This window comes from Lonchura striata, chromosome 2 (genome assembly GCF_050655825.1).
Source record: "Lonchura striata isolate lonStrDom1 chromosome 2, ASM5065582v1, whole genome shotgun sequence".
In the NCBI taxonomy this organism is placed as follows: Eukaryota; Metazoa; Chordata; class Aves; order Passeriformes; family Estrildidae; genus Lonchura; species Lonchura striata.
The window spans coordinates 116,584,200-116,594,323 of NC_140704.1; the positions used below are offsets into that span (position 1 = coordinate 116,584,200).

Here is a 10,124-nt window from a genome sequence, read left to right on the forward strand (position 1 = left end):
AAACTGATTTCAAGAAGAAAGAGTTTTGAGAAGGCACTGTTGAGCAATTTTGGGTACAGAAATCTAAGATATTAAGCATATCTGGAGCACAGCTATGATCTTAATACACACGTGTCTAAATATTGCAGGGGCACAGCATTTCATCTTACAGTCCAGGACACAAGCTTGGATTCTTTACCATCTAAATAGATCTCACACTGCTATCAGTTAATTGAACTACTACGCACACAGAGACAGGAAATGAAATGTTCATTGCTTTAATCCAAGTTGATAACACTTGATGTTTAAGAGGAAGTTAAATAAGGAATACAGAAAGAATGGACTGTAACATTTATATTTTATATATACAAAAAACTGGATTGGAATACTGTTATTTTTCCTTGTCATTATATCTGGATGAACTTTTTAAAGGCAATTGATTAGACTTCTTTAAAAAGGTTAAATAAAATAAAGTATTTATCAAATTTTTTTTTAAACCTGAGCAAAAACTTTAGAAAATCAGTGTCCAAGTATGTTGTTAATATTCTTTTGTGTCTAGTGGAAATTTCATACACAGTATGTTACTATGATAGCAAGAAGAATTGGAATAATGATTTCTATTGAGTCTCGTATTGATCACTGAAAATTATTTAGTGCTGACTCTTTTTAAGTCTTCAGATTTTCTTGCTTATCATGCTGGTGTAAATTTTGAGTTAGTAATGTTGTGTGTTAAGTCAGTAATTTTAATAATGAAGCATAATCTACATCCTAAATCTTCAAATTATATACTGTAGCTTGCTTATATTTTAAATTAAATATTTGACATAGATGTACTGGTACAATATATAATTTTATGGTATTACCAGTGGAATAGCCTCTGCTGTATGGTGCCCTGACAGTGCTTCATTTGCAGAGGCAGTTATTAATGCATATTTCACTTGGTTTTTAAATTTCACTTCGTTGTAAACTCACAGTCTGTGAAGGCCACTGTCCCACCAAATTCCTTTTAGGTTTGAGTTCAGGCTTTCTGAACATGTATCATTCCAATACTTTTAAGCTAGCATTCTGTTGTATTTCAGTACAAGGATATGATGAGATAAATGCCTTCAGATCAGGAAATATGAATTGGAAATTATTCCCATAGGATTGCCAGCTACAGACTTCAGAGTTGATGCCAAAAGAGTGGTGTTTTAGTGGTCAAAAAATTGAAGAAAAAATGTGATGCACACAACTATCCAGAAAATAGTTTACTTCATTAAAAATATAGGGTCTTCATGTCCTTTCCCATATGGTGTTACTTTTCCCCCTATCCTACCAATGAAAACCAAAATGCATTGACAGAGGCTGTAAGTGTTTGATAAAAAGCTAAAATGACATCATTCTTTATGCAAAAAAGGTTTGCACAAGCCAGAAATGGTGCTAACACCCAATTCATATGCCCATTGCTTCACTCTTCAGGAACACATAACCTCTTTTTTTCACATTGCATTTGAAAGTTATGTCTAAAAAATATTCTCTTTAATTTATTTTATTCTCATTGATTCTCAGTTGCATGGAGACATTTAAACTAATTTTTTAATTTAAATATTGTCTACAAAGAATTAGCATAAGGTGGAAAAATGCTTATCAGTTCCAAGAGCAAAGAGAATGAAAATGAGATGCTTCAGTTCTTTCATTAAATGAAGACTGAGAGTAAAATTATACCCTTATTTATAAATGTAAATGCTATTGTCATAGTGTCACATTCTCAGTTACACATGTATTGTCACTGCTTCTGAGGAGATTTTCATGTGGCAATTGTAGCATAAGGTTCTGTGTGATTTCTATTGCAGAAAACTAAATGTCATAATCATAATATGTTAGGAGTTTCAGACCCTCACATCTTCAAATGTGTTAGACCACATCAAGATCTCATTAGGTAATCCCATAAAATTACAGAAGTTTTCAAAAGTTAGAAAACTAGAAGATCAATGTTATGTGACTAAGAACTAGGAATATATGATTATGACTGGAATATGATATGATTTGTTGGTTTTGGGAGGGATCTATCTAATGTCTTTATCAATAAATGTATGTTCATTCACTCTGAATGCACTTTCAAAATGTTCCTTAAACAGAAGTCCACTCATAGTTTCCAATGAAGAAGAGGAATTATTTGTGGATTGTTTTTGTTTTTTCTTAGAAATAATTCAGTTACAGAGAAAGAGGCCTTGCACAGTTCCCATTTACAGAAAAAAAAAATATATGAAGGAATCATGATATGATTTAATTTTAACCCCAGGCATTACTCTTTTACTGTAAACACTTACTCTATATTAGACTTTATCGTTGATGTTTGAAACTCTTCCTCTTCAAATCTCTCTTCTTACACTTTAGTGAAAAGAATTTAAACACTTATTTTTGAACTCTTCTTGAAATTGATCCCATTATTGAATAAGAAAGTATCTTGAAACAGAGAGATTTAACGCTTGTTGAATAAAAAGAAGCCAAGAGAGAAATTATGAAGAGATTCTTGAATTAATCTTGTAGCAGATGTTTTGCTCAAGGACTCTGTGTCTACACAGTAGATAGTGAATACTGCAGGCCAAGGGGTTGAGGGACTTCTTTAAGTTCTGAGTCACTGCTATGGCATTAAAAATAAAAAAAAAATGATAAACTTTGAAAGGAAATGGAATACCTTCACAGTTTACTTTGAATTTTACAAAGTAACTGTCTACTGCAAAGCCAATATGCCAAACTAATAGTTTCCTGGAGACATTTTTGTTTTCTCACTCTGTTACTGAGTTCCCTGCTCAATGTTCAGCTTCTCCTACTGAGTCACTGATTGCCCAAGGTATAGACCGTCTTATATAGAAATAAATTAGTTTGACTTATTTTCTCCACTTGATTTTATTTTTCTTCTTTACTGCTTAATGGTATCAAAGGAAATGAACTCACGTTTCACACTTACGCTTCAGAGTAAATGAAGTAATTTAATTTTGAGAGATTATATTACTGGTTAGGACAGAGATTGAAGATCTGCTTGTGAATAATCAGGAAGAAATAACATTACAAAAAAAAGTATTTAGGAACAATTCATAAAATGCTAACTAAACAATATTTTGGGCACTCATTTTCCTCTCTAAAAATTTATTAAATAAGCAGATTATAAGAACACCTGTCCCTTCCTACTTAACACTGAACTTCCCATAAACAAGAGTGATATTTAATATTATCTGTAATAATAATAATCTTAAATATTCTCACTTCTTCCTTTCATTCTGTGTTTAAATAGTATTTTCTTCCCAGAGAGACATAGAAGAAAAAAATATTCATATAAATACCCGTTTGCATAGACACCATGCATTGGAAGAAGGGTCAAAGTGTTTCAAGTTCTAATGTGTACAGTAAAGTTTAATGGCAAAATAGGTCAATTCAAGCATTAGTCAAACAGAAAGTTTTCAGTTGTGTGGAAGAAATACTATATTTTTTAGCAAGTATAAAACACAACCAGTTGAAGTTAATATCCTCAGAAAATCCTCTAAGTAAGGATAAGGAAATATCTAAGGTCCTATTTAATAGTGTAAATTTATGGAGCAGTAGCTAGTTACTGGTTTGAGTCTTAGTTAAAACAAACAAACAAAAAGGATATTTCACCAAATTCTACTTTTGTAAATTGGATTCAAATCTATGTAAAAAGTAAATTTTATAGGAATGATATCGCAACTCCCAAATCTGCTACTGTGTGTAAAATGTAATGAGAAAAGGAAAATACTGGTTTAATTAGAATTTGGAGTTGACACCCAGGTGAGGTGATGCTATTGAGCTTTTTATTATCATGAACTGTATTATACACTTTTATTTTTCATGTAATCTCTCACAGAAAATAGTGTTTCCCATATTCAGCACTCACACCAGGACCACACATTTCCTGGTAATTTGTTTACCTAGGAGTGAATTTACACTGTGGCAGATTAATGGCAAAGCAAACTCTGGAACATCGAGGATGGTCTCTGTTCAAGCGTGTTTATCTCCATGAGAGTTTAATATTGAAAATTTAGCACTCAGCTGGCTTTGTGCAGAGATAAAGCACTGGGCTGGCAAGGTGTGCTACAGGAGTATAAACAACATGCCACAACTAAATTGACTTTAAGTGAAAAGACTACCACGACATACTTTAGAGATTTTACCAGCAAGCATTCATTCTTTTGACAACCTGGCTCCTCTTTATTCAGGTTAAGAGGGCTTCATTGTATTTTGCTATATACACACAGGATAATGAGGTATTTGTTGGTCTTTACACAGTTTGTTTCCTGCAATATTATAGCCATCTGACAAGCATCAGTAAAAACTGACATAACATGTTGTCAGACTGAACCCTAGGGAGCTGTTAATTATTGTTATAAAAAAGCTGGCTGCCAGCTCTATTTTCTATTGCTTAATCTACAGATTTAAGACTTCACAGTCTCTGCTCTACAGAGAAGACTCCTTGTGACTGACCTGTCAGCTCTGAAGTATTTAAGGATGCATTAAATAGTTTTAGCTGAAGAGCTCTTTGAAAAGAATGTTTCTTATGTGGTCAATTTAATCAAGCTAAGACATAATAAGGAATCCTATTATTTCTACACCAAGAGTAAAACTAGCAACAGAATGTTCCTTAGAATATATCCTTCATGGTAGGTTTACTTGAGTCACATGTAACACATTCATTCCATTGGGGGAAAAGAAAAATATTTTGTTTTTTCAGAGCTCTGTTTGAGAAATCTTACATTTGTGACTCATGCATTTTCACCCATAGTCCAAAGATTCCTAGTCTGTGCCCCGACAACATAGAATTAATACTAAAGTTAGTCCTCTGAAGTACACAGACAATATATAATGAGAAAAATTCTCATTAATCTGGTTGTTTCAAAAGAGTTGCTCCATGAATCTATTTCAGTTAGATGAGTGCTAGAACCCAATAAAGATTTCTATCAGAAAGGTGCATTTTTTCCAAATCTTTGTCCCATATCAACCCTCTCCCATTTGCTCTCAGTCTCCCATGGTCCAAGTCATCAGGTTCTGTATTTAACTCCCATCAGAAATTCCACCACATTCTTAAAAATTACCATAAAAATTAATTAATGTCTTCCTCAAATTAACACATTTTCTTTAAGAGTCTTCATTCTGTTAAGTTTTATAAATATATGTATCTATATATAACTACAAATAACTTGCTGTTTGCTTTAAAGCTTCTATTAAGTTTCATTTTTAAGCCAATAGTATAGATAATAGAAAAATTATCTTTTTACTTCAAGATCTATAAGTCATAGCAATTAGTCTTTTTGGAAATAAACAGTGTCTTGGTCATCTTAAGTGAGAATTCTGCTTAAATATTGTTTCTGTGGGTTTGAAAGGTCAGATTACAGATTTATAGTCTCTTATAACCTTCTAAAAAGGAATCACCCTGTGCTTTGGTCTGTGTCTCTGCCAGGATTCTTTCATAGGAAAACTGTGAAGTGGTTTCCATGAATAGAGATGAGGTTTGGAGTGGTTGTGCTTATGCTTGTGCTGCTGGGTATGAGTTCTGTGTCAGAAGAATAAACCAGAGCTGATTGGAAGGGGGCCCAAAACTGCCCATTTGCATTATTATTTCCCCCAAGTAATGAAATAAAATCTCTTTCCTACTATACTTTAATGCTCTCTGCAAGCATGCACAAGTTGAACTCATTTTAGAGTGACTGGTTAGAATCATAAGATATTTATAAAGGGTTTTTTACAATAATTTGTATTTATTGTATAATAATAATAATTGAGTATAAGATAATGCAAGAATTCTAAATTTTCCCTCAGTATTTATAAAATTTCTATCATTTATTAAATTCACTACTTATTTGAACATTAACAAAATTAACCAATGACACTCTTACGTGCTTATTTGCATCATTAATCTCAGAATTTACAGATTATATCTTATTCTTTTTGACAAGGGGAAGGGAAGGGAAGGGAAGGGAAGGGAAGGGAAGGGAAGGGAAGGGAAGGGAAGGGAAGGGAAGGGAAGGGAAGGGAAGGGAAGGGAAGGGAAGGCAAGGCAAGGCAAGGCAAGGCAAGGCAAGGCAAGGCAAGGCAAGGCAAGGCAAGGCAAGGCAAGGCAAGGCAAGGCAAGGGAATAGTTCATGAGTCTTATTACTTTGATTATACATGTGTAAAAGAAAAAGATTTTCAGGTTGAATATTTAATTTCCATTTATGCTACTTAGTCTTCTTGGTGAGTTTTACTGAATGAAAAATATTGTTAATTTTTTCATTTGTTCATTTTTGTTTAATTTCATTAAATTTCATTTTTTTGTTCATTTTTTTCCTCCAATAGAATGAAAAATGCTAATTCAAAAATTAGAACAGTTCTCTCTCCTTACTTTTCTCTCTTTTTTTTTTTTTTCAGAGGGGTAGAAATATTAGTTTGGTAGGATACGTAGACTTTGCTTTTACATTTTGCTAGTTTATAAACTGTTCTTGTCACAGGTTTTGAAAGAGATTATCTTATTTGCTTTTGTCCAAGCGTAACACTGAATAAGTGTTAGAAGCTGCTCCCATGTCCAAATCCTAAGCAAAGCTGGGGAAAATTATTAAATTTGGCTTGTACTCCCTGCAGGACAGGATCAGTGTGATCTAGGCCAGACAAAAAAGAAACTAATCCTACAGACTAAGACACAGCTCCAAAAACACAGGAAGGAGAAGAATTTCAGCATCACAGTAAAGAACTTTGATCACTTAAAATCACTTTGCTGGAAAGAATGAAAACTGCACATGCTAGCAGTTTACTATACTTATTTTCCAGACATGGGAAAATCCAGCTCAATTTTACAAATCTGAGCAGAGTCACAGTAAAGCTCAGCAAACACCTCTAGTAAGGTTTCCACTTGTAAATCCACTAAATCCTAGGAATGATAAATATTCTTGTATCTAACTTCCAGCATGTTGGCAGAGTCACATTCAAAGCTGGGCTGCTGGCGTTGCTTTTCAGTGGCAATTTTTCTTGCAACATTCTGGAGGTTGAATGCAGAGCATGAAGAACTTCATTTCATATCCCTCCTTTGTCTCAGTAGGTTCAAAGACATATGTAGCACTTTGAAGGGTGTATTACCATGGTGAATCTTCTGTAAGGAAAAGATGGCATCTGTGAGAAGAGACCAGGGATAGAGATACCAGAAAAAGCCAGATTCAGCTGGCTCAAACCAGAGCCACCACTGTCTAAAACAACCCATTGGTAACACAGATTTTGCCTCTGACAGCATATTTAATAATGGGTATGTTATAACTTAATTAAGAATGATAACATACTCAAGAAAAGCAAGTATGCTAATGCTCTTGGTGTAACTGAGGTCAATGTTCTTTAAGCAAATAAAAATAAGTTTTTATTATTAAGCCAATAACATTATCAACAAATACTGTGCAGCAGCTATTTGAGAGAGGAGTGAGGAAGATATGAAACTACTAATCAGACATCAAGCTGAATGAAGAAGGAAGGGATAGAGGTGAGTCCACGTGCCATTGCAGCTTATGGAGAAGATCATGGTGAGGGCAGTTGAAGCAGTCCATGAAGGACCATTGTGGAATGTATCCATGCTGCAGCCTGCAGACGATCCAGAGAAGGTTCATGGGCCCTGAGGGAAGATGCAGTCTGTGGAGATCCCCTGCAGGAGCAGACTTCTAATAAGAGCTGTGGACCAAGGAGAAGAGCCCATGCAACAGGTTGTCTGTAACCCACAGGTGACCCACAGTGCAAAACTGCAGCATGGACCTTTCCTGCAGGACTGTACGCCATGGGAAGTACCCGTGCTAGAGAAGTCTTTGGGACTATATCCTGTAGGAGGGACAGATGACTTTTGCCTTTGTATCTATGTGTAACACTTCACAGATATTAGTATGATCATCAATTTTTATCCTTAAAATGCAAACTCATATACTAAAGATTTTTAACTGATGTAGCTTAGTTTTCTTTAAGAAAATAAAAATACATTTAGTACTTTTAAGCTACTAACGTTATTGAAGAATTCCAAAGCCCATCTTCTGCCCAAAACCAAACCAAAATTAGAAAATATTATGATATTTAGCCAGATATGTACAAATTCACAATATTTTTTTTAGATAAATGGACACTTTTAGACATAGTTTGCCTAGAATAATAAAAAGTATTATAATGTTATGATGGCTTAGTTCTATAGACTTTTCTTTAGCTACAGACCAGTCATTTCCCCTTTTTGAATTCATGTCTACTCGATGGGTTCAGGTCTATCTAACTGGAAGACTTTCTTGCTTTCTCTGCTGTGTATTAAGTTCAAATTTTAATGTCTGCTCATTGCCACAGAAGTTATCAGTATTTAATAATCCTGCAAAAAGGATGTTACTACTATGTAGACAAATACCACCAGGAGTAAATACTAAAAGTGCACAAAATATATATATGAAAGCATATGAAAATCTGTGCAAATGCTAATGCAAATCTGTTCTCCATGTTTGAAAGGGTATGTACTGTAAAAAGAAGTATCTGAAGTCCAAGGTTTCTCACATACAATGTCAGGAAAACTCTTAAGTGGTAGAATTTTAATATTTTTCTTTTCCTAGCATTACTTAGAAGCTCTTCAAATACTTGATTTTTCTTTACCTGCAGTAGTGATTCTGGCATCATGTCAGCTGTTACGGAAAGACTGAAGCATAAACAAAAGACTATGACTTAAAGAAGAGACAGAACCAAATAAGCTCTTTATCTGTTTTGTGATTGTGGAAATGTCCTTGAGCAAACCTTTGAAAGTTTTATTTAAAAAAATCTCTACTGGAGTGTTCAGTGGGCTTTCTTTTATCTAAGGAATTTAATTGTATGTCGTCAGATTATTTGGAAGAATTTTGGTGTCAGTATAACGATTTTTGTTTAACCACTTTTAATGACTTTTTAGAAGACTGAAATGATACTGGTTTTAAGAAAGAGTGTAGCATGAGGTTGAAAACATTAGCATTGCTTTCATACTTCTGAAATCTAATAAAAGTGTAAGTCAATAAATTTTACATAAATTTCTGTAGCAGTAGCATTTTCTTGCTATTCCAGTTCACACAGTGTAAGACTGTATGTGAAGGCTGTGTGAGAAGAGGTGCTTAACTTACTAAGAGCAAGTATGACATTATCATAAACACATTGTCAGAACTTATTTTAAAAGCATCAGCTGGCAACTGTAATTAATTGGGTTTGGACTGCAAAGATTGACTAAATGTGATATATATGTTATTTTAAGAGTTTTCACTTCCTGAATTTTGATATTTTGCAGCAAAATTGACTTCTGCTTTACATTGGGACTGTAAAGAAGAGTTTAATGACTAGATGACTGCTTTCTGCTTTTTGGAAGCACTTGTTTGTATAAACTCTGTACAGCAAGATGCATAAATCTGAACACTTCATCTTATTTTAAATACTTATATGTGTGTGTATTCAACAGGACTTCTATAATAATGAATCCATGCAGAAACTACTAAACTAAGTGATCATTTTATATAATAAATATATATTAACAAATATTTACTAACCTGATTTTTTTTGTTCTGCTCAAATACTGTGTTTTTTCTTATTTTGTAATATGTTTGGGTTTTGCCATCCCAAGAATTTGCCTTTGGCAAGATGTTATTCCCAGTAGCATTGATGCACCCTATTTGGACCAATAAATATACAAACTACTATGTTCTTGTCACCAACTACTGTCAGGATTTAGGTCTAGAAGGGAAAATGTCAAATAAAACAATGCATGTTGGAGTTATAGTGCAGTGCCTTTCGAGTTTCTTCATCCCTTGTGCTTACATTTTAGTAATTTTAATTAGTGTTGGATGGTAGAAGACTGCTGGTTTGAGATTTGATATCAAGCAATGAATTTTATTTACATGTAAATTGCATCCAGCTATTAACATGTCTGAGTACCTTGCATCAGTTTTAAAATGCCTCATTCATTTTACCTTTTGCAAGTTAGGAATAATTTTTAGGAATTTGTGCATGTTTTACTTAGCTAGCATTTTCACCAGCATCAGCATCACATGGGGTGAAAGAAAATGCACAGTGACCATAAAACTTTCCTAAAGACTGCTGCAATAAGGGAAGTTTGCCTTTGTTTGAAATGTTTTACAAGGACATTAGCATTTTTTCTCTCA

General features: G+C 33.8%; 1 long non-coding RNA gene across 2 annotated transcripts in view; it reads right to left on the reverse strand.

The window, feature by feature from the left end:
- Window positions 1-241: 241 nt before the first annotated feature.
- The window catches only part of LOC110484798 (uncharacterized), a 31,527-nt gene continuing 21,644 nt past the window's right edge, over window positions 242-10,124 (reverse strand). For both annotated transcript variants that reach the window (XR_002467820.4, XR_014952900.1), the window contains one exon: window positions 242-7,113. This is a non-coding gene — a long non-coding RNA (uncharacterized LOC110484798). The remainder of the gene's footprint in view (window positions 7,114-10,124) is intronic.